Source organism: Arvicanthis niloticus, chromosome 1, assembly GCF_011762505.2.
Source record: "Arvicanthis niloticus isolate mArvNil1 chromosome 1, mArvNil1.pat.X, whole genome shotgun sequence".
Taxonomy (NCBI): Eukaryota; Metazoa; Chordata; class Mammalia; order Rodentia; family Muridae; genus Arvicanthis; species Arvicanthis niloticus.
The window spans coordinates 47420416-47447251 of NC_047658.1; the positions used below are offsets into that span (position 1 = coordinate 47420416).

General features: G+C 39.7%; 1 protein-coding gene across 8 annotated transcripts in view; it reads left to right on the forward strand.

The window, feature by feature from the left end:
• The first annotated feature begins 935 nt into the window (after positions 1–935).
• Positions 936–26836, forward strand: part of Akap13 (A-kinase anchoring protein 13) — a 290953-nt gene continuing 265052 nt past the window's right edge. For 5 of the 8 annotated variants that reach the window (XM_076935994.1, XM_034496632.2, XM_076935997.1 and 2 more), the window contains exon 1: positions 989–1183. The gene's annotated coding sequence lies outside the window, so the exon portion shown is untranslated. Of the gene's footprint in view, positions 1184–26836 lie in introns of all 8 variants that reach the window. The other 3 variants (XM_034496621.2, XM_076935986.1, XM_034496611.2) reach the window with 2 other exon arrangements.

A 26836-nucleotide genomic window follows, 5' to 3' on the forward strand; every position in this document is an offset into this window, starting at 1 on the left:
CCAGAGGGGGTTCAATACTTAAAGGAAACTGACTTTCCCTCCTAGTAGCAATCGGTTGTCAATAGCTCCTTTTAAGCCCTGTCCCCCATTGGGGCATTTATCTTAGGGGTGCAGCCGCATGATATTTTCATATCCATATGTTTTTATCACCTAAATAAAAATGCAAAGCCAGTACTGCAGGGATTCCATTCTGTTCCTTCCTAGTCAATACCCTTCTCCTAGGAAACCACCTTTCTCACTTCAACCACTATAAATTAATATTGAGCTGCACAGAAAACCTCACATTTCATAACCGCGGGACTTTTTCAACTTTCTATTGACATAAGAAATAACATGTCAAAATATTTTGGCATGATAGACATGTTTTCTCTTAATAATACATTACAATATGTAACTATCAAAAAGAAATTTCTTCTTGTACCAATTCATGTAATCTCTTGGGTCACCATTGGCACATGTCCATACTTTGTTTCTCCGAAGCCACTAGATGATTTCTGGAGTCCATGGCAACTCAAAGGCAATGATTTTGTGGTGATCGAATAGCTCAAAGTCACAAGATACATACAGTGCGACAATCTTCATCCCGTCTACGTATCATTCACCCATCCAACACACTTGAGTACTTTGTGTCACTCTAAGAAGACTCCGTTGAGTCTTAAGAGTCAACGTGTGGTAAGTGCTCCGACTTAGGTAAGCAACAGGCGCACAGAGGAAGGGTGGCTTCCGGAGATGGGGCGGATAGGAGAAGGTGGGTGGGCATTTCCCCAGCAGCTGCTGCCAGCCACCCGACTTTGATCACTTTGCCGCCTGGCAGCAGTGGCGGTCAACCTCATCGTTCCTTAGCAACCAGAGCCAACTGCCAAGAAGCTTTCCTATTGGCCTAACAGAATGTGACGGGCAGTCTAGTTGTCCAATAGAAACTTTTAGACTTGGCTCGTTGCTCCGCCCACTCCCGGGCCGCAGGCGGCGCATGCGCAGGTGGGCAGGGCTGTGTGCAGGGCGGTCGCGGAGCTGGAGCTGCTGCTGCTGCTAAGCGCTTGGGCTCGATCGAGACCGCCGTGCTTGCTCCTTGCTCCAGCCGTCACCGCCGCCGCCGAGGGAGCGGCCGCCTATTGTCCTTCTCCGCGGCCAAGGCGCAGAGCTGCTCCGGCTCGGCCCGCGGGGGAGCCCGGGGAGCCGCAAGGTGAGAGCGCAACTTAGTTGAGGGAGTTGAGGGAAGTTTGGGCGTCTGAGGAGGGGGCGCGCGCGCAGCCGCCCCTCCCCCTCGGCTGCTCTCGGCCGCGCGCGCGAGCTGCGGGACGCGGGGGCGCGCGGGCGCGCCGCGGGTGGCGGACCCTTCTTAGCCTCGGCTGCCCGGGGTGGGTGGCGCGGCCGCCGATCCCGGCCTTCTCGGACTCACGTTCCCCTGCTGCCAGCTTCTGTGGCGCCTGCTGCGGCTCTCCTCTGAGGGACGGCTGCTCGGTGGGGCGCACCGCTCGAACAGTGTGCGGTTGCGGGAACGAGCAGCTCCCCGGGGCAGTCGAGCTGGGTAAACACCGCGCGCCCCGGCCACCTTTGGGGGCTTTTCCGCGCTTTCTCTCCCCCACCACCCCGGGGGCGCGGTCGGGACTCGGGGAACGGTGGCTCAGTCTCTGCCACTGAGCCGGAGTGCAAGCACTTTGAGAACTAGCGAATCTCTGCTTTTCGTAAATAGGCTAGCTGACACTTAACCCAGCGTGCGAGACGCACCCTCAGTTTATTTCTCGCTAAGAAAGTGTCTGTCTTTCAGCTGAAATATTGGGTCACTTTAAATGTCTAGACCCTACTGAGAACTCAGGAGTTCACAATGAAGCTGGATTGAGCAATCTTTTAGTGTTTCAGTCTTTGCTTTTCCACTTCTTAACGAAGTTATTTTGAGAGTTCATTGCCTGGGGCAGATTTACAAAGTGACGTGCCTTTTTGTTTGCTTGTTTGTTTGGTTGGTTTTTTGTTATTACCCTCATGATTTCCAGAGGTCATTTACTCATTTTTCCCCCATAAATCTTTGGATTGCCCTGGTCAGGAGAAGCGCTCCAGTTTTTGAAAGGGCATTCATTGTCTCTAAAGAAGTTCCTATCAGTCGGGATGACTGAGATAAGCCATTGTCACTTTGTAAACCTTCATCTCTTGGGGACTTACAAACTGCTTTAAACACTTGCCTTCTCAAGTTTTTGGTGGAGTCATTCCACTGTATTTCATTGACTGGACTTGCTCTATGATGGTAATTCAGTTTTAGTTCCCGAGAGAAACAAGCTTAAGTATCGTTCATACTGAAACACAATGGTCGCGTCACTTCATGTTAATTTCAGTTGTATTTCTTTGACTTCTGTTAAACTTAAAGTTTAACGGCTACTGCAAATGGCATTTTGCTTTGTTTTCTATGTGAATAACATGGAGAAGTAGTGTTTGTGTTTTGTGTTTGGCTTTTCTTTATATGAAACCCAGCTTCGTTTACCCGATGAAACCAAGGGAAACTATTCTGAAGGCACAGGGATTCGGGACTCACAATCTTTGTGCTTAATTTTCCTTTCCGGGGTGGGTGTGGTGAGTAAAGGAGGCGGACAGAAGTTGGAAGTTATTGGTTAGTTACATAATATAAACAAATTCTGCCTGCAAAATCGGGTGACCAGGACACCAGTTGCTTTCCTTCTCTGGACTGTGATAACATGTTACTCATACTTTTGTTCTAGGGTTCCTTAGAATGTATTTGCTTCACTAAATGGGAACTATATGTAGTATAAATGGTCTTTTCTGGTCTTTTTACTCCTTAAGGACTGTGATGGGCGGTATTTTGCTATGCTCTTTTTTTTTTTTTTCTAGAAAAGTGCACATGGTTGGTGTTTAGCTTTTGTTTGATTTGGGTGAAGTGATTTTCGCTGGCTACTGATAGTGTACACAGGAGAGACCCATTAATTCTGGGGCCTTGTACAAAATGATAATTAGTTTGCACATCAGTGGTGAAATTTAGTTTACTTTAGGAGACTTTGTTAAGTCTCTCTTGAGATAGGGTCTTAATATGTAGCTCAGGTTGGTCTTAAACTTACAGAGATCCACCTGCCTCCTGCATACTGGCATTAAGAGCCTAGCACCCCCCCCCCCCGTGTGTGTGTGTGTGTGTGTGTGTGTGTGTGTGTGTGTGTGTGTGAGGGGGTTGCCTTATAGTGTATGCTAGCTTTGAGCTCAAGGCTCCCTTGCCTTGGTTTTCTTAGGGCTAAATAACATGTGTGTATCACTTTAAAAACTTTCCCCATCTTTAAAAACTCTTTAATTTGCTGATTTGTTCTAGAAAATAACTGGGGTTTAAAGAGTACACTGTGGATTTCAAAAAAAAAAAAAAAAAAAAAAAAAAAAAAAAAAAAAAAAAAAGAAGAAAGGTTGCAGTTTTGAAATCCATCCCTCACACTCTCCTTTGCTGAGACTCTTAAACTGCTGAACAGATTTGTTCATGGCTCTTTCTGTTCCTTTATTGTGAAACTGGGAGGGAGCGTAGTTTAGAAGAAATTCACTGTTGGGAGTTATGTCAATTTGAGTTCAGATCCTCACCTTTCCTTTGACGATTTTGAAGCCCTGAGCATTGCACTTAACTCTGGAGCTTGTTTCTTTCCTTGTAAGGGATAGTAATATTACATGTTCTTAGGAATGCATGAAATGGTCTAAGAGACTTAGTACAGTGTCCAATATTCTGCTTCCTGGTGGCTAAAAAGATCATTTTGATAGGGTTTTACATGGCTTTTAAAAAGTGATTTTAAAGTGATGCTTCTGGACAGATGGCTCATTGGGTAAATACCTGATGGTAAACTTGCCACCAAACCTGATAACCCAAGTTCAGGTCCCACACCCCCACATAAAAGAGAGAGAGAGAACCAACTCCTGAAAGTTGTCCTCTGACCTCCACATTCTCACTGTGACACTTAATTTAACTTCCACCAATTTAAAGACACAAATAGATGTAAAAGATGTCATCTGAACAAGAAGGATGAGAGAAACAACACCTCACGTTAGCCTTCTTTTGAGTGGGATTCCAGGTGGCTTGGTAAGAATGAAATCTGTACAGCTATATAGTGTAAGAAATGACAAGAGAGATTGTTTTCAGTACTAGCAAGAGTGTGTCTGTCTTAGTGTTCTGTTACTGTGAACAGACACCATGACCATAACAACCCTTATAAAAGAAAGTATTTAATTGGGGCTTGCTTACAGTTTGAGGGATTGAGTCCATTGTCATCCTGGAAGGATGGCAACATGTAGGCAGAAATGGTGCTAGAGAGATAGCTGAAAGTTCTACATCTAGATCCTCAGGCGAGAGCGAGAGCGAGAGCGAGAGCGAGAGCGAGAGCGAGAGCGAGAGCGAGAGCGAGAGCGAGAGAGAGAGAGAGAGAGAGAGAGAGAGAGCGCAAGCGCGCTTCTAGGTCTGGCTTGTGCTTCTGAAACCTCAGAGCCTAACCCTGGTGACATAATTCCTCCAATAAGAACATATATACCTTTCCACACTAAAACCACACCCCCAGACCATCCATATAGCCCCATTACCTAATAAGGCCACACCCCCTAACCTTTCAAATAGTGCCACTGCCTGATAAGCAAGCATTCAAATCTATGATCCTATGGGGGCATTCTCATTCAGACCGCCATAGTGTTTAAGTTATAGTCAGTTTAACTTTTTCTTTGTTTTACTTTGGTTCTGAAAATAATTTGGGTGGCTTTATGACATTTCTCAGGTTTGCTCAAGATAGAACTGGGTGGAGTGTTAGCAGAATACATAGTTTAGAGACTTAAGCACTTGCTTTTCAAGTGCCACTATTTACAGAAAGAAGCAGTGGTTAAAGCCAGTTGTACCAACTTAGTTCAGAATGTTTAAAGTACCAGACAGAGTAGATAAGTTTTAGAACTGTTTACCTGATCAAATTTAAAGATTGTAGGTATAAACATCCCTGACCAAGTCGCCTGGGCGAGCTCTTTAATGTTTGCTTCTCTTAAAGTTAGTCCCGAGCTATACTTAATACTGATAAGGACGAATATCCACATGGAAGTGATTGTCCCTGTGTTGTGTGGCCTGCCTAGCTTACTGATTTTGGGAAGAGAGAAGGAAGCTGTTTGTAGGAAGACGTTTATTTCATGTACGTGTCCTCCAAATTTACAGTTTCCTAGCCCACCTTTGTGTTGATAGGGCCATTCCAAGTAGATCAAACCCATTCTATCAGCCTTTGCTGAGAGGTTAAACCTGCAGATCCAGTACTGAAATACCGTGCTTGTCTGAATTCTGTGTTGGGTAATGGGGTGCTTTTTTTTTCCCTTCAGAACTGTATCTTGGTATGCTTGCATGGTGTGGATAGTGAGTGAAAGAAAGGGGAAAGGGGTGAGGTGTTTGCTCTTTATGCCATGGTGGAGGCTTCTTGTAAGAATTTTTATTTTCTGATCACAAGCCTACTCTTGATCATAGAGTTAGTCCTCACCACCCAAAATAATGAATTTTTTCTTGAAAGGTTAAGAATTAATTACTGTGGTTCACTTTTGGTCTTTTTAACTTGAGATGCCAACAAACAGAAAAAAAAAAAACCCGTTAGAGTTAAAGATTGAGTTTTGCAGAACCCAAAGATGATTCTCTCATGTTGATCTCTACTAAAAGCACATGGTATGCAGCCATATCCACACACTGCCACTTACCATCGGCAGTCTGATCTTGAGCAAGCCATTTTATGTTTCTCAGACTTAGTATCCTTGCTTATTACAGCTCCCATCCCCCCAGTATTATCCTGTCAGCTAAATGCTACTGTTGTGAGAAACACATGCCAGAAAGTACTATACTGTGTGGTGCTGCAGTTCCAATGATTGGCTCCTGGTATGGATAAAATGTAAATCCCAGATCCAAAGGGGAAACTTGCCGCTAGCTTCTCTGTTATTCCTCCAGGGAAGCAGCTAAAATATTATAAGATGTCTACCCTCCTCCTTGCCTGGGAAAGCTGACTTGGTTCTATCTGGTTCTTCTCACGTTTTCTTTTACCAACTATTTATCAGGGAATATTGGTTAGACTAGCTTTTGGTTCAGCATGCTTGTTGTTAGATGCAAATTACTGTCCACTCAGCAACCGACCTGGGCTGCCAGGGCTTGATGTCAGGTGAGACCATAATAAACAGTGAACAGCGAATGTCAGAATGTTCCAATCAGACTACAGAGGAAGTCCGCATAGCTGCTGCTGTTTAACCGCGTTTTCATACTTAAAATTTAAGATTTGTTTACTTAGTTTTCTGTGTTAGATGCTTTTTATTTTACCTTCATTCATTATTTATTTCTCAACAGTCCCCTCAGGGAGAAAACAAGCAAACAAGAAATCTTGAGAATGAAATTATTAACCCACTTCTAGGATAAGAAAAGGTTTCTAAAGTTACTTGACAGTGGCTGTGTAGCTAGCTAGTAGGGCTTTATGCTATTATTATTGATTGATTACTATAATTATTGATCACTATGGCACAGAGGTCAGACTTTTCCATATCATTGATATTATTATATGAAAATTTCAAGTGCATTTTAGTTAAGTTTGTCGAGGTTATTATAGATGTAATAAAGCACATCCGTTTTAAGGACAGAGTTTAGTGAGTTTATGACAAAGTACGCTTGCCTGTAAATCAGCAGAATCAAACAGAACATTACTACCATTTTCAAGGTAGATAGGCCTGCCACCTTTTTTGGCCAGTCTCTTCAATGCTCACTTCCTGCCCACTTTACCATAGGCAACTCCTAGGGTACTTTACTTTTTGGCACTGTGGTGTCCTCTTACCTGGCCTGCTGCCTGTTTTCATAAATAAGGTTTTCATGAGATGCAACCACACCCATCTTGTCTCTGTCTGCTTCGGAGCTCTAGTTGCAGCTTAGAGTGGTTAGTTAACACGGAGACTTCCACACAGGTAGTTAGTTTGGCCTTGATAATACCTAACAAAGTCCAGTTATTCACATCTACTTTAAACAATACTATATCTTTCAACATATATTTTATTTCAACTAGCATTCATTTGAAAAAAAAATTATTGAGGGACTGGGTTGTGGCTCCTTGGTAAAGTGTTTGATGTGGTAAGCTTGAATGACACTATGTGTCTGTAATCCGAAGGCTGGCAGGTGGAGGATCCTCAAGGCTTCCTAGCCAGCTAGTCTAGCCAGTCTGAGAGTTCCAGGTTCACCAGGTGACTCCGCCTCAAGAGTAAGTTGGAGAATGATAATAGGAAGACTGCCCACATCCACCTGCCCTCCATACATACTTGCACCAGCATGAGGGTCTGGGTATAGATGTGCACACCACACACAGATTCGAGCTAGGGAAAATCAAGCTTCACTCAGTATATTGTTACTATGTCTTTAGTTTCCCATGAGTTTCATTCTTAAAAAAAAAAATACATCCTTTATATTTTTTCACATTCTCTGACTTTAGTGTATAATGTCTTCTAAATTTTGACAAATGTGTATATTCATCTAATCACCTCTTGAATTAGAATAGTACCTTCATTCTTCCGATTCCTTTTGTAGTTAATTTGGTTTTTCACTCCTTGATTTTCAGAATTCATTAATCTGTTTTCTGTCTTCATGAGTTTTGTTTTGTTTGCTTGTTTGTTTTGTTGTTGATGATCCCTTTTAAGATCATTTAGGACTAGGAATGTAGGTCAGTTGTTGTGTATCTAGGATGTACAAAAATCTAGGTTTGATCCCTAGTAACAGATAACTTGGAATATGGTGAATGCCTATAATCCCTGTACTTGGACTGGGATGGGGGTGGAGGCAAGAAGATCACAAATCTGAGGTCATCTCTTTCTACATGATCCATGATTACAGTTGCTAGTCTCAGTAAGCAAGATGAGTATAGTACAGTAAGACATTTTGAGAGAGAAAAGACCATGTGTGCTGGTAAGTTGTTTTTTTGTTTGTTTGTTTGTTTTTGTTTTGTTTTTAGTTTGTCAATTTGACACAAACTAGAAGAGGTGAAATCATCTCTGAAGTATTAAGAAGCTGTGCTCCAGAGTGGCCAAGCCTGCTCTCAAGCTTGGTAATGTGTAAGAGTTTCCCAAGTAGAACTGGTTTTAGCAGCATGGAAGCTGCAGTGTTTAGAAGGCCATGCACCATGTAGCAGAATCAGAGTTGGGGAAGAGGCCTGGAGAGGTTATTGGTGAAGATGTAACCTTAGCTACAGTGAAGACCCCAAGGACAGTTACAGACATGGAGTGGAGCTGGTCTGAGCTTCTGAGACAAACTGTGTTTCCGATGACAGAATCTAAGAAGTAGAGCTGCCTGAGCCTCTGGAGCCCAGGTTAGCGTCCTGGGTGTTAGACACTGAGCTAGTTACACTGTTGAAATTTGGTCTTCTTAAGCATGGTAAATGTGCCCTAGTTCTTCCATCTTGGAGTAAGAAAGTATATAACTTACTTTTTATTTTACAGAATTCCACAGTTGAGAGAATTTTGAATTGTAAGAAGACTTGTAGAACTTATGTACTGTTTTATATTGTAAAATTAATGGAAACTTGAGATGAGTTATTGGGTTGTTTTAGAATCTGAAATATATCAATCTTAACTTTGGTTTTTAGAAGTAGTCTTTGTTCCAGCTGATGGCCGTGCAAAAGGTGGTGGACATTTGAGAGCCTCTTTTGGAAATCTGACATTTTCTATTACCTATGGATCACTTAGAAAACCTCAGAATTACTTGGGTGTTATGTATATATAAGCACATCTCCTTGGCCTAACCATTCAGTCTTGTCTAAAGTAGGTGGTTTTCTGAAGTGGATTGTTGCTATGCAATGCCTGCATGGAAGTGATTTGTTACTTCTGACAAACTGAAGAAGATTTTAAAAATTCTTCTTAGGTCCCTTCAACAAAACATCTAGATTCTGAATACAGAGAAATTCTCCTCTTTGAGGGATTTAGGAAAACACTGTAGCCACAAGAGTTGAGAAATAGTGTAAATGTTTATTTGGTCACATGAGTGTAAATGTTTATTTGGTCACATGAAGCTTTGGGCCTGGCTAAGGTACTTTCTCTTTCTGAGGATTAAAGGAATGCATAGGTCAGTGGATAGGAATGGCCAAAACTTGTCTAGGCCTTCCTTCCAAAATGGTTCTACATATATCCTTAGAGCATAGGTCAGTCTGGAGTGATCTTTCAAGGACATTTCCTAGTGTTTTTTAAACAGGTCAGGAAAGGGAAGAACTTGTATGTCTCTATGTGGTCATTTACTTAGTTTGTAATCCACTTGATTATAGTATATAAGGTAGATATCCCCCTGTCCCCCATTCAAAGATTTGGTTTTCATCTCCTGAGCAAATAAACTATGAGTTTTATCTAGGATTTTTTATATACTCTAGTTTTATTGTATATGCTGTAAGCCACATTTTTTTAACCCTGATATAATTATATTCAAAGTAGTCAGCTTAAAATTCCAACTTGCTCTTGTTATAAGAAATCTTTGTGGTCTGCTCTTAAAAGTTTTCCTGGAATTCTTAAAAACATGCTAGGCTTTCATGTTTGTGCCTGGAAAGTAGCAAGAACTTGCCAGTGGTTTTTTTCTCATATGCAGTGACCGTTGTGGATGGGAGCCAATAATTAACGTTCACACGCTTGTTCACATCTTCAAAGTGTTTTACAAACATTTAATTAGTTCATGCTTAACTTATGTACTAGAAGTTGGAAAACCAGTTTTTAAGGTTCATTTTAGCAGTGAACCTTAAAAGTTTTAGAAGTTTTTAAGGTTCATTTTAGAAGTGTTGTGTGTGTGTGTGGGGGGGGAGGAGTAAGGGAGAAAAATAGAGGTGGAGATAGCTTCCCTTGCTCCTGAGCCTTTGGTCCAACATGACTTTGGGGGTGTATAACTGGGTTGATGCAAGAGTGGAGTTATATGGACCGGAATAAAGAACATTGGGTAGAATGCTTGGGAAAAAGACATGGATAATTCACTTTCAACTCAACTTTTCCTTTATGTAGGCCTGTATGTGAGGATTGTCCTAATTCATTCCTGTGAGTATTCTGAAGAGCAGGCTGTGACTGGAGCAGACTCTGAAAAATTAGAATACATGCTAATACATGCTAATTTGGGGAGGGATCATCTTTGCCAGTTTCCTCACTACTGGTTTCCTCCTACTACTTTGCTTTTGATTCTGTTCTCCCACCCCAGTAATGGGCCAGGTTATGTAGTTGAAGGAGACACTGTTCTCAGTTATGCTGTGTTCCTTTCACATTAGATGTGTGACTTGGCCTGGCCAGAGCAAAGTTTCTGCTCTTTGTTACTTTGTTACTGTTCTGTTACTTTGTTCTGTGAAATTGCTTATTTGATGTAGTTTAATGGTTTTGAGGCAAGCTTTCACTTTGTAGCTTGCCTGGAGCTCATTTATATAGCCTTCTCTGTCCTGGAACTCCATGTAAGTCCTCTTCAGCTTTAAGAGTACTGAATTGGTTTTTAGGTGTGAGCTGCCACACCCAGTTGTGAAATTGTTTTGTCAATGACTCAGGTTTTAATAGTGAAAAAAAAACCTTATTGTTTTTCAGTATAAAACTGACTATATCAGATTGCATTTCCTTAGTTGGCAAGTGAGACACAGGATAACACTGCCCCTTGATTCTCTGGAGAATCTGTGTCATTCACCTGTCTTTTGAAGGACTCAGTTCCTTAAGAGTTCTATGTTCTGAGGATACCAAGGTATGCTTAGGAGTGGAGAACACTTTGCTAAGTTCTGCAGCAGGTCGTTGTTCAAGGTGTTCACTTGTTTTCTAATTTTGTTTGTAGCTCTTGACTGTATGTTTGCTCATGGCTAAGAGGTTGTGAGGGCCTGGTGCAGTGTGTTCACATGGAGTACTGTTAGATGTGAGGGCCTGGTGCAGTGTGTTCACATGGAGTACTGTTAGATGTGAGGGCCTGGTGCAGTGTGTTCACATGGAGTACTGTTAGATGCCAGGGTTCTGCTTTATAGTCATGATCATCTGGAATAGACAAATACAGTAGACTTAGATAAACACAAAGTAAAGCTTTATTTTTGGGTTAGAAATAAATACAAAAAGATAGTTCCATTCATCTATTTTACTACTGCAGCTGCCATGGTGTATCAGGATTTCATCTTGTAATAGGAAAAAAAAAATGTTTCAAAGAGAAATAGCCTCTGAAATCTACTTCTAGGCACATGATTCTCTTTTAGCAAGTGTGCCATCACACTTTTGTGACTCACTTTTTGTTTTAGTCCTAAAGAGGTGGCCAGAGGAGAATATAGAACTTAGGTTCTTAGACAAGAAATGTACAAAGAATAATTCATACTGTTGAGGATTAGTTTAAGTAGATAACTTTAACTTATTATTATTGAACTTTAAAACTTTTTTTTCTCATATAGTGCAGTAAATACTGTATTTAATTTTCTAAGGCAGAACATCCTGTTCATCATTGTTTATAGCCTCAGCTTTCAGAGGAACCTGAGTCTCTGTATAGATTATCTTGCCAGGGAAACTTTAGTACCTGACTGCAGAAAGAAGAAAAATTCTGAGAGGTTGCCATGTATATTTAATTAAAGTTTTATCATGAATATGGATCTGTTCTTCATGGTACTAGATAAGTGTGGCCACAGGGCCAGGAAGATACCTCAACTGGTAAAAGTGCATACTGTGCAGATTTCTTTTGAGGACAGATTCCTGGAACACATTTTATAGTTCAGTATATACTTCTAGGTATCTGTAATCTTAGTGATTGACTCTATAGGCAGATGGGAGAGCCTCCTGCCTGCCATCTATATGTCAGTTAATCAGGATAGAGATACAGTTTGAGATCTCACCTAAACAAGTTGTCTGTCAGTTACTACTTTTTAAGTTCATGCTCTTTTTTTGTGTGTGATGTGTGAGTGCATATGTGTGCCACAGTGTGTGTGTGTGTGTGTGTGTGTGTGTGTGTGGAGGATGGAGGATAATTTATTGGAGTCTGTTTTCTCTACCATATGGGCCCCAGGGATTAAGGTTTAGTGGTAAACACCTCAACATGTTGAACGATATGGCTAGCCCTAATTCTTAATAATTATTTTTATTTTTTATTTAATCTTCTGTTTGTCTGTCTTTCTGTCTGTCTAACAAGTCTATTATCTAACAAGGTCAAGACAACTTGTTTTGACTGCATGCATATATGCACTCCATGTATGTATAAATGCCTAGTGGCCACTCAGAGATTCATTGGAACTGAAGTTATAGATGATTGAAACCACCATGTAGGTGCAGGGGACTGAACCCTGGGCCTCTGCAAGAACAGTGAGTGCTCTTAATCCTTGAGCCAATCTCTCCAGCCCCAAAATAACAAAGTGGAGCTTTGTAACCAGGCATGTTTGGTCCTTTGTTATGAGTCAGTGACTCACAGAATAGTCTTAACTGACCTGAAACTGACAGTGTAGCCCATGTTGGCCTTACACTCAGAGATCTGAGCACCCCTGTCTCCTGGGTGCTGTGATTAAAGCATGCACTCCTATACTTGGCAGTTTGAAACATTTACTTTACTTATTTGCTAATTTATTTTGAAGCAGGGTCTTACTAAATAGCCCTCCCTGGCCTGCAATTCACTATATAGACCAGGCTGGCTTCTGACTTACAGAGATCCACTGCCTCTGCCTCCTCATTGCTGAGATTAAAGGCATGCATCATACCACCACCCAGCAATTTTATTAATTTTCAATAGTGAGTTTTAAATAGTACCTCATATTAATACATAATACTGTGCATCCTGGCACATCTTTAAAAGCATGACATGATCTGCTTCCAGGACACTGATTAGCTACTTTGTCAAAGCAGATGAGAGCCAAGTAGCCTGTTTTTCTTTCAACAGAGCAGTGACAGACCATGAGCCTGCTGAGTACCTCTGTATGAAATCAAGGCGTCTGTCAGGTCAGATGTGAAAAATTAAAGCTGTACACCTTACTGATCTGAGAAGTTTTTAGGTTCTCCCTTATGTTAGACTTTTTTCTCCTCCAGTTTGCTGTTTCTCTTAAATACTGGCACAAGAATGTTTTGATTTTCATACAATTATCTTTGGTTTTATGTCAGCCTTTTTTGTTTTTAGTTACATCTCCACATATAATTTAGTTATCTTTTTCTTTTGGGGGATTATTTTTCTTCATACAATGCATTCCACTTTGATTTTTGTGAGGAAAGTATCTTTATTTTTATTCTTTTTTTTTAAAAAAAGGTAAACAAATATTTTTAGTTTGTTGCTCATAATTCATTTGGGTAGTGAGTATAAAAATATTGATTTTTTTCCATGCTTTTAAATTCACATCATCATCTTAAGAGCTTTCACCCAAAGTCCACCAAACGACTGCTAATTCATGTCTCCTGTTGTATGCATAGCATCCTCTCCTGTGAATTCTGTGAAATACCACAGTTCTTTGCCCTGACCACGATAAAGTATGATTTGGTGGCTTTGCCCAAAGTGCTGGGGCAGTGTAAAGCTTAACACTACCTGTTAGCTCCCTAGGACACACACTCTTAAATGGAGACATTTTCTTCATGAGTTCAAATAAAAGTAATCATTCCTCTGTGGGATGTCTCAGGACTCAGAAGAAAAATGGTATGTTCTTCCCCTCAGCTTGATGCCTGTTGAAATGGCCAGGGGCAAGTTCACTAGAGTAGCAGCTGCATGAATTTGATTCTTCATTGCTATGTGGACAGTTAACATAGTGCTGTCCTAAGCTTAATGCCTGTGCTCTGCACTGTAAGAGGTAGTCTCTGCTTACCATATTTTATGGATAAGGAGTCTAAGGTTCAGAGAGGCTAGATGGCTTGCTCAGCGTTGGGATGTAAACTAATGAGGATCTGACTCTAGAGCCCAAACTCTAGTATATGCCTTAGTCTAAGAAGAATTGAAATAGTTATATGAAAAGTCTATCTGTTGTGAGCTATGGTTTTGGCAGAGCCTTATGTAACTTTGATTTTTCCAGTAGACTTATTTTTATAGGTAGTTTTCTACATTATAATCTCTTAAGATAGGGCCTCACAAAAGATGCTAGGTTTCCATCACTCCACTAAAATTCAAGATTTGGATATAACACAGACAGTAACACTTAGAAATAAATGGCATTATCTGTGAGTGACATTATTTAGCATCATTTGTTGTTTCTATTTCCAAACTTGAAAATTGGTAGAGGGTGCTTGCATATGTATTCCTACATACCTGTATGCAAACCATATGTGACGAATGTACTTGGAACCAACAGATTATAAAACATTTTGGGAAGGAGGGTTTATATACTATTAACTATGTAGCATAACTAATTTAATGGCTACATGATATTTCATTTACATGGACTTAGATTTTTTCCTTAGGTTACTAATTATCTTATTTGAATATTTATATTGTATCTTTCCTTTGTTGCTCCCTGTTGCTCCCTTCTTCCTTTCTGCCACTTAAAGACACTGCTGTGGTGAAGCCTTACAGACATATATCTGCTCATTCTTGTTTATGTCTTCTCACAGAAACAGAATTGCTAGGACAAAGGGGTTCACATGTCAGCAGCTGCCAATAGATAGTGCCAAGTTGTCTGTAGAAAGCAGCACACAACTTTAATCCTGACACACATGTTCACTGGTAGTCATGAATACTTATTTCCCATATTTTCATAACTTTTAGAAAGCAAGTTTACCTTTTTGCTTTTAGCTTTTTTGAGAATCTTGCTGTTTATCTCAGACTGATCTTAAACTTAATGATTCTTTTGCCCTGGACTCCCCAGTGCGAGGTTTACAGGTGTGTGTCACCATGTCCATCTCCAAATAGAAAATTTTTAATGTTTTAAATGTCATAGAATTGTCATATTATTGGTAATCACTAATAAATGAAGAGAGCTTGTATTTTTGTTTATCTTTTTAAAAATTCACATTGTTTATTTTAGTTCCTCTAGAAACACACACAAACACACACACACACATATATATATATATATATATATATATATGTATGTATGTATACACACACACGTACGTATTTTTAAAATTGGAAAAACAAAACATGTAAAATACATGTAGCCCGAGAGTGGGGCTGGGAAGGTCCCGGGACTACATGTGTTTATGACTCTTGCAGAGGACCTGGTTTTGCTTCCTCAGCACATATATATATATATATATATATATATATATATATCTTTAAATCCAATTCTAGGAGATCAGTGTCCTCCACAGGAACTAGGCATGCACATACAGTTGTCCAGGCAAAACATTCATACAAATCTTAAACATTTAAAAATGACATTTTTATTTATTTTGACTGTGTTTGTGAGCGCATTCTGCCTGCCTCTGCCTGAATGCTGGGATTAAAGTTGTGTGCCACTGTGCCCGGCTTCCTTTGCCTCTAAGTGTAGGGACCATGACTGTAATCACTGTGGTATCAGGTATTTTTATGACTGTGAGTATGTCTTGTTCTTTTTTACCCCCTCTATGGCCATGGTTTGGATCCTTGATTTTGAGCTCCAGCTTTCTTGGTGTAAAGTGGGAAAAGCGACACCCACTCTATACACAGTGCTGGTTGCTGGGCACACAGTATGTGCTCAGTAAGCATTTCGTCTGCAGTTTGGGGGAAGATTTAGTGTAGATAATGGTGTAGTGGATTGGAAGGTATAAAAGATAGTACTGTGCAGCAGGCACAGACCACTGCAGTTCCCATTTCTGTTAAACAGTTCTGTACCCACATTTGTGTTTTTATTTTGGGAGACAGGAAGTATCTAATAACTTGTTTCCAACTTTGTTTCTTAATTTTGTAAATGTCATTAGCTTGCATATTATTTTCTGTAAGCAGATAGATGCTTTGTAGGAAAAATAAGCTAGAATGGAGCTAATTAAGTTTTATGTAAATTTAAGTATGAGTTACATAACCAGATTGTAGAACATGTCTGAACAAACAGAATGAGTATGTGCCAGGCCACTAGAAATGTTTTGGATATACCAATAGCAATAGAAAGTTATGGTGTAACAGTGATCTGGTCCTGGCTTTGTGGGTCTAAATTCTGAGGCACAGTGGTAATGGATGAGGGATTGAACTTGATCTGCAGCATGACTAGAATTTTGTTAGGCATGAGTTGGCAAGAGAAGGAACGGTCTTGAAGCTATGCAGCGTGGACAAAGAACAAACACTGGAAAACTTGGTATGTTCCAAGTGAGCGGTGAGGTGTATTTGAGTTATTTAGTTGTAGAAATTAGGCCAACAAGTCAAGCTGGGGTAGTGTAAGCATCTTACATGTTGTGTTAGAGAATTTAGTTTGTTCTTCTGAACAAAAGGGAAGGCAGCTCACTTGGAGAGGATTATGGGTAGTGACAGCTGTGGAAAATGAAGCACTTGCCTCTGAGGGACCTTCAGAGGCCATTGTATTAGTTTAGGACAGGGATTCTGAGAGCTAGAGTGCAGGGACCATGAAAGAGAATCAGATCTCCTGGGTATTTACAGTGACACAGAGGAAACCTGGTGAGGAGAAGGAGAGAAGTGAAATAGCATCATTGTCCACAGTGATTGGGAACGTCTAACATCAGTTTCTGGTGAACTGGAGAATACTGGCTGGTATTTTACAAAAATACAGCTGGTATTTTACAAAGTTGGAAGAAATTTAGTTGTGGCAAAACACATACAGCATAAAACATATTTAAACTATTTTTCCTTTTAAAAAAAAGACCTTTAAAGTTATTTATGTGTGTCTGTGTAAGTGTAAGTGATGGGTAGATACCTGTGGAGGCTAAGAAGAGGACATAAGTGGCACTGGAGTCAGAGCTAAGGTGACTGAGCTACCTGATGTGGGACTAAACTTTGGTACTAAGGAGTAACAGTAAGTACCATCTCGCCAGCCTCATCTTTACCATTTTTAAGTGTGGAGTTTAGTAGTATTAGTTATTTTTATGTTGTTGTATAACCATCACCACTGACTATAGGTTTTCATCCTGCGGAACTAAAACTATCCTTTAAACTATAAATGCCTGTTTTTATCCCCCAGCCACGGCAAACAGCAATTCTCTTTTCTGTCTCTATGAATTTTGCTACTCTAGCTTGTAGAGTTTGACTTCTTGTAACTGGCTAAATTCCCTTGTGTGATGTCTTTAAGATTCATTTATGTTGTTTGCATGTTTCAGAACTGACTTCTTTTCTAAGGCAGAATTACATTTATTGTGTATATACACTAGGGTTGCTACTCCCTATCGGCCATTGTGAGTAAGCTGTACGAGCATGGGTGTGCAGAATCTCTTTAAGCCTTTGCGTTCAACTCTTTGCTGAATATGCCTACAGTACTTCACTTGTCATGGTGTTCATTAGAGTTATATTCTTGGGGGAAAATAGTGCCATTAACACTAATGCCTCTTTAGAAAATGTTTATTTAAATTTTGTATGTGTGTGCGTGCATGTATGACTATGGGTACCCGAGGCATTCAGAAGAGGGCATGAGATCCTGTGGGCCTGACATTTTTTTATGGTCATTTTTGAGCCACTGGATGTGTAGATGTTGAGAACTTTGATGAGAACAGTTTGTACCTATAACAGCTGACCCATCTCTTCAGCCCCACCAACATCCCTGGTAAAGGAATAGACATTAATCTGTTAAATCTCAACTTTAAAGCACATACTTTAGAAGTGTGACCAAAAGGGAGTTATGCTTAAAAGACTCCGTGAAAACATTTTGGTTGCGTTATGGAAAAGCTGTTATATGATTTTTTTTCTAGATGGTCTTGCTTCTTTTCTGTTATACTCTTTAATGGGACTCCAGTTTTACTTGAAAGGCAAACTGATAGACTGTTATTTGTTATTTAGAAGGTAAGTTATTTGGCACATGCTCCCAGGCTCTTCTCCCTCTGATTTTTTTCTTCGTTTTTGGTGGAATTGGGGATTGATCTCCAGGTCTCATGCATGCTAGACAGTGGAAGTGGAAGAGTAGCCATCTTAGCCTTTGAAAGGGGGGAACAGGTAAAAATTCTTTTTTAAACTTTGTTATTATTCTTTTAGTCTGGCTTAATCCAACCTTTGTTCCTAGATTTTTTTTCTATAATTCACACTGTGACCTGAAGCCACAGTTAGCACTGCTGTAGCCATTCCATAATTGGTACTTGCATTTGTATTATGTAAATAAGCTTTGACTGGAGCAAATTTAAACTGTTGTAAACATCCCCTATTCATTTCTATGACTGTATTTTGTGGTAGAATTGAATTACTAATTCTGTGAAGGCATTTTTTTAAAATGAGGGACAAAAATGGGAGCGCTTAGGAGTAGTTGCCCAGTAAAGCCATTGAAAGGAATATGATTGCTGTGTTTTAATTTTTCGTCTCTAAAGCTGGCAATAGCTTTTTCCTACAGCAATGCCTTCAGAATTGTCTCTATGCACATAGAAATGAGTTTAGTAAGCGGAGATGATGATGTATTAAATGACAATGGAGAAAAATCCTGTTACTATAAATGGATAGTACAGGTTCCGTCCTTCCGTCCTTCCGTCCGTCCTTCCTTCCTTCCTTCCTTCCTTCCTTCCTTCCTTCCACCTCTCCTCCCCTCTCTCCCTCCTTCCTTCTTTTTATATAACCTAGAGTTAGGGAGTGAGTTGGCAGACTGCATATTTTGTTGTTATGTAGAAATTGTCTTGATGTGAATACATTTCTAAAAGGAATAGTTAATTTGTTCTTGTTGCTTTTACAAAGTCTCTTTGAACAAATGATTCAGATGTTTCCCTAATTCTGAAGAAGAAACTGATGGCATATGCCTAAGGCGTTTTGTTCGCTTAGCCATGCCACTATATGTGGCTAAAATGGTCTACTGGGAAGAGAATTGGCTTTCTGTCTTCAACAGTTGATTCTGGGCCTTTTACCGGGGCTGGTGGGATGTGGTGGTGGTGTTTGGAGCTCAAAACCACTTAGGCATGCACTTCTACCACTGAACTCCTCCTCTCCCCTCCTTTTAATTAAAGTAGGGTCTTTTGTATCCCACGCTGGCTTTCAACTCACCATGTAATAGAGGGTAACCCTTGAACTTTTGACCCTCCAGTCTCTACCTCCTGAGTGCTGGGATTAAAGTCATACTCCTCCATACCTGGTTTATGTGGTTGGTCTTAGGTATTTGGAATTGAACCCAGGTTTCGTACATGTTAGCCAACCATTGTTACCCAGCCCTGGTCTTAAATTCTTTATCCTCCTTTCTCTTTGTCTTCAGTGCTGTTGGCAATAGACACATGCCACCATGGGTTTCTTACCTGTATTTGCTGCATTATAACGTGGAAGGGAGACTTCAGTGTACTCCAGAGCTACACTTATTTTGTGAGCTAGTTTGGTTGTATTTTTTAGAGTTAAAATGATTTTTTTTTTTTTAAATTGAACTCTCAGATTTGTGTTAGTAGACTAATTCTAGAAATGGATGCTTTTTTTTTCTTTTTTCTTTAGTCTGAGGAATTATGGAGAGAAATGGTCTTTTCTCCTGTGAGTATGTTGTTCGTTAGCTTTTGGACAGGAGATTTACGACAGATCTAATGAACTCACAGCCCTGTAGTTAAGCATGAGTAGTCATTTTCTGGAACTTCATGGATCAAGCAGATTTAGAATTAAATTCACTTTGTGTGGTAAATGTCACTGGGAAGATTTGAATAGTGACATGTGGATGTAGGACAGCAGCTGTAACTTCTTTGAGGATTTGGAGAGAAGGAAGAGAGAGGACCTTTCTGGTTTTTGTGGGTTTTGTTTTGTTTTTCTTAAGACTCATGATGTGGCAAGCCTGGAACTCACTACCTCCTATGTGTGCACCTCCATGTCTAGCTTGAGAAGGGTCTAAAACCTTGAGCATTAACAATAATGTGGGGTTGTCTTACAAGCTCAGATTTCTCTGTGTGTATTTACGTATATAGACACTTAAGAATTAGTCTGGGACTGGAAAGATAGCTCAGTGGTTAAGAGTGTTAGCTGTTTTAGCAGAGGGCGAGACCCTACATGATGGCTTACAACCATCTGTAATTCCAGTTCTGTCATCAGAGAGCTTCTGTAGACACTAGGCATGCAGAGGGTGCACACACATGAAATAAGTAAGTAAAAAAAAAAAAAAAACCTAAATGTACATACACAAAAGAATTAGTCTAAACAATTTTTCATTGTATAATTTACAGTTAACACTATGTGCTAGGATTTTAAGGAAGGAGTTAAAACTAAATATATATCTTGATACATTGATTAATGGTTTCATTCATTCTGTTTATTTATTGTTTCTTCCCTGGAGCTAAGCCACTTTGGAAGGGTTCCCTCATAAGCCCCATTCATTAATGTAAAATCACACCTTATACCTTTCTCCAGTAATAGCCTTGGACTTGATGGGTAACCATAGTAGTTTTGGAGTCTCCTGTGGTTAATGAGTATGTAATAGGTACTTAAGATTTTCCATGACTGACTAGGTTTTAGTGGGAAAAGGAAGTTAATTTGCTGTTAACTTTCTGAATGTGTAAGGTATCGAATCACATCTGTGATAATTATAGGAAGTTTGGTGTATGAGTGAGAGCCAGGGTTTCAGAGTCATTCTCTGTAAAGTGACCCCTGGAGAGCAGCGTGCTCATTCTGCTAGACCCTAAGTGACCCACTGGAGAGCAGTGCGCTCATTCTGCTAGACCCTAAGCAAGGCGTGTCCTCATGCTTTATTCCTCTTCCTCCCTTCCCATGGAACAGTCCTCTTTTTTTGCAGAGTTTCAAAAGTAAAATTTCAGATTTTACACATACATTTTTTAAAAATCATACTGTATCTTAAATGGTGCCTGCAGAAGCTGTCTGATACCCTGGGATTGGACTTCTAGATGGTTCTAAGCTGTTATATGGGTGCTGGGAACAAAACCAGGTCCTCTGCAAGCACTCCTAACTGCTGAGCCATCTTTCTAGCTTCTACTCTAATTGTTAAGTGTCCACTTACACAAATGCAGAGTCCAGGTGTTCTCTACATAAAGGTATACAAAGAGTGTTGTGTCTTCACGGTTAGCATGTTCCCATGTACAGTACAGCACAATCCACACTAGCTTCATTTGCAGTGCTCAGCAGCCTCAGGAGTCCAGCGGCCATTTCATGGGATCTTCTTGTCCTAGTGCTGGTGCAGTGGCCACAATTCCATTTTGCTTCTTTTAAAAGTATAAGTTAGCCAGTACTTTAGCATCTGCCTAAGAGTTCATCTTTTTTTTTCTTTTTGATTCCTTATGCTTATAGCATGTTGTTATCACTGCCATTAACTAGTAAAATCATTCATTTGGAACTGACAGTTCTTTGTGGAAATGTATATACTTGGTTATTTTCCAGTACTTACAAATGCAACTCCTCAGCAGGTTTAAACGAAATAAACCAATAGTATTTTAAAGATTTATTTATTTATTTTATGTATGTGAGTACACGGTAGTTGTCTTCAGACACACCAGAAGAGGACGGCAGATCACATTGCAGATGGTTGTGAGCCACCATGTGGTTGTTGGGAATTGATCTCAGGACCTTTGGAAGAGCAGTTAGTGCTCTTAACCACTGAGCCATCTCTCTAGCTCCCCAGTAGTGTTTTAAAAAGTAAAATAATTGTGCTTAGGCTACATATTTTTAAATTAATTAATTTTTATGCATATTGGTGTTTTGCTTGTATGTTTGTCTATATGAGGGGTGTCAACTTGGAGATACAGTTATGAGCTGCCATGTGGATGCTGGGAATTGTATGAGGGTGTCAACTTGGAAATAAAAACAGTTATGAGTTGCCATGTGGGTACTGGACATTGAACCTGGGTCCTCTGGAAGAACAGCCAGTACTCTTGACCACTGAGCCGTCTCTTTAGCCCTTAGGCTACATTTTTAAAAAAAACCATTTATTTATTTCATGTATGAGTACACTGTTGTTCTCTTCAGACACACCAGAAGAGGGCATCAGATGCCATTACTGGTGGTTGTAAGCCACCATGTGGTTGCTGGGAATTGAACTCAGGACCTCTGGAAGAGCAGTCAGTGCTCTTAACCACTGAGCCATCTCTCCAGCCCCCTTAAGCTACATTTTTAAAGAAATTCATAATTATCCACAGTAATGGAAACGACATGGCCAAGACTAATTTTAGACAGAGAGGTAACAATGAGACTCTGATCACGAGTGTAATATAGCTGATTACGTCCAGTACCTCACCTTTAGTTTTCATTATGTGCGAGGCATTGTTCATATGTTTAAACTAAGATGTGGACATGGTACTAGTCAAGTACTTCACCTATAAGAGTTAATTATAATAAATCACACAGTAATTTTTTTTAACCTTGAATAGAATTGAGAAGAAAATTTTGGATGTAATGAGAAGAGTCAAAGTATACATTTTTTGTTATTATAAAGATTGTTTGCTTTAAGTCTTAGTCCTGTAGTGTCATAGGATATGTGAAATTTTCAAATGTATTTGTGTGCATTTTAAAATATATTACATGGCTGGGCTGGGAGATCTTCCAGCAGTTAAGAGTACCAGAGGCCTTGAGTTTGGTTCCTAGTACCTATATCCTGCAGTTCACAGTTGCCTGCAACTCCAACCCCAAGAGGATTCAATACCCTCTTCTGGACCTCATGGGCACCACACTCATGTGCACATCCTGCCATTGAATACATAATTAAAAATAAAAAGTAAACTCTTTTAATTAGATAATGAATTGTGCTGACAGGTGAAAACTATGACAGCCCCAGTGCTGTCTCATAGTATTGTCCTTGTGACATTCTATGACTTGTTCTCCTGCTGCCAAATGATATTCGTGACAAAGACCCATTGGTCACATTGATGAACTATATTTATATTTCTGGCCAAGCCTTTTCCTTTTTTCTCTCTTTCTTTTCTTTTCTCTTCTTTTTTTCTTTTTCAGTTTTTGAGACAGGGTCTCACTATGTAGCCTGGCTGCTACAACTGTCTGTAAATGAATCTTCCCTTGAACTCAAGAATTTTCCCCAGAATATTTTCACTTCACTTTCATGGTAAGTCCAGCCCATGAATGTGAAATGATAGATATTATGTGATACAATATGATGAATGGCTCCCTCAGCTCTATCTCTTTCTTCCTATTTGAAGAATGGATGCTGAGAATAATGTTATTTGTCTACTCATCTCTTAATCGAGTGTAAAGACCATTGCTAAGTTATTTGGAACAATGAGTTGACCCTAACTTGAGATAGAAAAGACAATATAAACTGTTATTCAAAACTCTTCCCTAGTTGATGGGCCCACTCGTAACCCCAGCACTAGAATGAGGAAGGCTGATGATTCTGAGTCCTGACCAGCCTGGCCTACACATTCCCTGTCTCAAAATGTAAACCAAATGAAAAAACACCCAGACTGCTTACCTTTATTGAGACCCCCTTTACTGAGATGCTAGAAAACAATGCCAGAGGTTTTTATGAAAGTACAAATGTATATACTTGTAAGTACTAGAAATACATTTTGAAGGGAGTCAAGAGCTAGCTACTTTATGGGAGTGAAATTTTCTAAATAATAAACTATAGAAAAGGGTACTGAAATAGGAAAACATGGAATTTCTTTTTTGGTTGATTTCTTGCAATGTGAGATATTAACTTTCTTATAAAAATTAAGGGATCATTAAAAATTAGAATGCTGCTTTAAATGAATTACTGCTCATTTCTAATTTCATAATTTGTGAAACTTGATTTGTGTGGAACCCTGAGAGCTATTTTCAGAGTATAGGATTGTATTAAAGGAATACATAGAATAATGACTTAATTCAGGCAGTTGTTTTATGTTTGATGTTTCAAGTTTGAGGAAATGGTGTCTGGGCACACTTTTAATCCCAGTACTTGGGAGTCAGAGAGAAGGGTGGTCTACATAGTGAGTTCTAGGACAGCCAGGGCTATACTAAGCCCCTTTAAAAAATGTCTGCTTTAAAGAAAATAGCTATTTTGTGAACAATGCAGGTGATAAACATTCCAAAAGTACATTGAATTTGAATAAATGAAGGAGAATATAATTTTACATTGCATTTTAGGTCTTGTAGTATACTAGTGATCTTTTGTTTGTTTATTTGAGACAAGAACTCTATTATGCAGCTCTGGCTGTTCTGGAACTCACAATATAGACAAGCCTTACCTTGAACTCACAGAGATCCACTTGCCTCTGCCTCCCAAGTGCTGTGGCCAAACGCATATGTATGTCACCACAGTGGACTAAACTAGTGATTCTTAAAGCTAAATCTAAAAATAGATGTGCTTGTCTGCACATGTGATGCTGTGGAACAGCTGGAGTAAGTCTCAGCTCTCTTAGCCCTCCTAGTCAAACAGGTTTTCCTTTCCATTGTCCATATGACTGGGATGTGTTCACTTTTGAGGAGGTTATGAAAGTAGGTTAGATTATCATAGAAACTGGAAGGAGTGACAGACTGGTTTGATGATTTCTGATGTCAAAATAGAAATAATTGAGTTGGGAAAGGGAAAGATGTTACAAATGCTTTGATGGAGATCTGCTCGTGTGCTCGTGCATGTCTTATGTAATTTTTGTCCTTTGCTCGCTTCTCCCCATTGTGGTCTTAACACTAATCTAGATGTCTGCAAAATAATGAAGAGGTAAAGGCTCTTTTACCATTTCGAGCTTCAGGTCCCAAAAGGATAGTAAGGAGGGCTTATACTTTATAGGCCTATTTCTATTTTCAGTCTTTTTTTTTTTTAAGTCATTTTGTTTGCTTATCCATCTATTCATTCATCCACCCATCTGTCTACCCACCCACCCATCCATCCATCTATACATACATACATACATATATACTTACATACATAGGATTTATCTGTGTGTGTTTGTGTGTAGGGTATGTTTTATGTCTGCCCTAGGGCACATGTGGAGTCTCGAGGACAACCTGTGAGAGTTGGCCTTCTCCTTCCACCATGTAGGACCTGGAGATTGAGCTCAGGTGGTAGGCTTGGTATCAAGCACCCCAACAAACCCTCTGAGTAAAAGTTCATTTTCCAGTTTGTATGTATTGTTAAACATTTGGTATAGCAATGTCATCTTCCCTCTGCTCCATGAGGGAGGTCTCTGCCTACCTCCCATATTTCCACATTTCTAAAGCAGTGAACTAATTGGTCCTCTAACACAGGGCTTCTTAAGCTTTTCCCACTTGTAGCCCCTTTTTACCTGAGAAGTTTATGTGATCCTGAGTATACAGATATATAAAGTAGGCATGCAAATTAAACACTTTCAGGAAATACATCAAAAAGAAATTAATTTAAAAACAAAAGAATTTAGTTTATCATTTCTTAGAAATGGAAACAAACAATATACTAATGAGACAGGTGGAGAATAAAATCGTGGCTGAATATTTGATGTTGCAGGACTTAGAGAGCATCTTCAGTATTTTTAGAGTTGGTCATTGGTCTGATTTTATAATCAGTGCTGAGAATACTACTTTGCATAAATATAATGCAAAATGGCAGAGGTTATATATAGTCTTTGTTCTCCATTATTAAGCAGTTATGCTTCATTTAAAACATTTGTTATTGTGTATGCATAGTGTGTTTGTGCATGCGTGTGTGTGTGTGTGTGTGTGTGTGTGTGTGTGTGTGGTACATGCCATGGAGAGCATGTGGAGGGCAGAGTACAACTTTATGGCCTCTGTCTCTCCTTCTATCCTGGTGTGTGTTCAGTGACTGAACTCAAGTCACTGTGCTTTCCTGGCAGCAACCTTTACTTGCTGAGGCATCTCTGGCTGTTTATGGTTCTTTATGAACAGAAAGCATTGTATGAAAACACAAAGGTTCATAATAATCTCTAATCTGAGCTGAGGTTTCAGGCAGCCATTGGTCGATGTTAGGTAGTGTGACAGCGTGTGCAATGCAGTGTGCACATGCTGTGTGTTCATAATGAAGGCTGCAGTGAGGTATGACGCAACATGGATAAGTGTTTGCAGAAACACCTCAGCTTCATTATGCATATAAGTTTTTTAAATTAAACTTTTGTTGCATGTTCAGAAGCTTTAGACTCCTGCCAAATTATTATTATTATTTCAAAATCCTTCCTCCTCAATTTAGTTTCATGACTCCATGTCATGGCCTTATCGGTTAAGAGCAGCTGAAGCTCTTGCAAAGGACTCAAGATTATTTCCCAGCATCATCTTGTCAGCTCACAGCCACCTGCTAACTCCAGTTCCAGGGAATCTGTTGCTACCTTCTGACCTCCATGGATGCTGCATGCATATACATAAACAATTTTAAAAAGGAAGGTCTTAAGATAAGTAGGACTTAACGATCCTCATTTCTTCTCTGTATAAATTAAGGTAATGCTTTTGAGAGAACTGGTGTCAGGTGGTATCAGGTGGTTTTCTTGTAGGTGATATATAAAATTCTATATATATCAGAAAAGAATATATAGAATTAAAATAAGATGTTAAAAACTGATCATCAGGTTGCAAAATAGTGACACAAAAAATGAAAACAAGACATAATCTGCAAAGTAATGACTTGCTCATGTTATTTGAAGGTCTTTGAACAACAAGTTCTGAAGATATTTATTTGGAAGGATGACAGCCTTGGGGGAGTAAGCCTTCACTCGTTTAAAAGGACCTTGAATAAGCTAAATGTTTCATTACAAAATTTCCAATCCTGACTCTTGTCTTAGTTTGCTCTTTCGTTGCTGTGATAAAACACTGACCAAAATGCACCCTGGAGGAAAGACTTTATTTCATCTTACACTTTTCAGGCTGTTGTCAAGGGAAGCCAGGGCAGAACTGAAGCAGTGACTGTGGAAGAGTACTGCTTACTGGCTTGCCTTCCTTGGCTTGCCTAGCTTACTTGCTTATACAGCCCAAGGGTGGCTCTGTCCACAGTGGAGTAGACCTTCCCAGATCAGTCATTAATCAATAGAATGGCCA